The sequence below is a fragment of the Penaeus monodon genome, chromosome 29 (genome assembly GCF_015228065.2).
Source record: "Penaeus monodon isolate SGIC_2016 chromosome 29, NSTDA_Pmon_1, whole genome shotgun sequence".
NCBI classification, from domain to species: Eukaryota; Metazoa; Arthropoda; class Malacostraca; order Decapoda; family Penaeidae; genus Penaeus; species Penaeus monodon.
The window spans coordinates 2,282,360-2,283,817 of NC_051414.1; the positions used below are offsets into that span (position 1 = coordinate 2,282,360).

Below are 1,458 nucleotides of genomic sequence, written 5' to 3' on the forward strand. Positions count from 1 at the left end.
TTGTGTAGTATTGTTGTGGTCCGTTGTGCGTGCTCGGTGCTGCATTATCTGTGTTGTTGTTAGTTATTCTGTTTGTATTTTGTGTTGTGTGTTGTAGTGTGCTGTGTGGTCTGATGTATGTGTATGGTCTAGTTATGTGTGATGTATCTGTTGTGTTTTGTATCTGTTATTGTTTGTATATGTTGTCGTACTGAGTCTCGTTAGATGTATGTTTCACGATGCATGCTGTTACATAAATTTGACAATAAATTTATTACTTATATCACTTGCATTATCCATAACCCCTACTTTTTAACATAAGTACATCCAACTTTCTTCAATTGGCCAGCCATGACTTGGCCGCACCTAACTGGGTGGAAACGATTCGTGAAACCCTACGAGGCGGCGGGCGTGACCTGCAGCCTCGCTACAGGACTGTTTACTGTAGCGCATGTGTTTGTTTAGTCTGGCCGTGCGTCCAAACCGCCGATATTAACCGAAAAGGCGCCAGACCCCTTGGCCGAGGCTGGGACTTGGCACGGCCCACCGGTCGTTAGGAAGAGAGATGGAAAGGAGGGAGAAGGGAGGGGAGAGGGAGGAGGAGGAGGAGGAGGAGGAGGAGGAGGAGGAGGAGGAGGAGGAGGAGGAAGAGAGGGAGGAGAGGAAGGGGGAGGGAAAGGAGAGGAGAGGAGGGGGAGGCGAAGGAGAGGAGGGGGAGGTGAAGGAGAGGAGGGGGAGGCGAAGGAGAGGAGGGGGAGGCGAAGGAGAGGAGGGGGAGGTGAAGGAGAGGAGGGGGGAGGCGAAGGAGAGGAGGGGGAGGCGAAGGAGAGGAGGGGGAGGCGAAGGAGAGGAGGGGGAGGCGAAGGAGAGGAGGGGGGGGCGAAGGAGAGGAGGGGGAGGGGGAGGCGAAGGAGAGGAGGGAGAGGCGAAGGAGAGGAGGGGGAGGCGAAGGAGAGGAGGGGAGGCGAAGGAGAGGAGGGGGAGGCGAAGGAGAGGAGGGGGAGGCGAAGGAGAGGAGGGGGAGGCGAAGGAGAGGAGGGGGAGGCGAAGGAGAGGAGGGGGGAGGGGTTGAAGAAGGAAAATGAGATGAAGGAAGGGAGTCAGGGAGGGCAGTTGGGGTGGGATGGGGAGGGAAAGAGGAGGAGGAGGAGGAGGAGGGGGAAGGAGGTGGAGGGATGCTTGGGTCAGGAAGGGGGTTGGATGGAAAAGGAGGAGAGAGGAAAAGCGACGAAAGGAGGGGAGAACATGAGATAGAAAATGAAAGATAAGTCGGGAGGGAATAACAACTCATTCAGAGAACACTGTCCATTATTTGCCAAAGTGAATATTGGCGATATTCTTCCCTGTAATTAATAGGCAATGTTGGATATGCAGCGAGCGACGCAGCGCCTCTTGCGATGGGCCCTCAAGGTATTATTCATAAACGCAGTTAAAAGTGTGTGCTGTCCACCATCTCCTACCCTTTATGAGTATGTGTGT

General features: G+C 54.1%; 1 protein-coding gene across 1 annotated transcript in view; it reads right to left on the reverse strand.

Moving 5' to 3' along the window:
* The window catches only part of LOC119591620, a gene marked incomplete at its 3' end in the record, with an annotated part of 4,790 nt that overhangs the window by 1,000 nt on the left and 2,332 nt on the right, over positions 1-1,458 (reverse strand).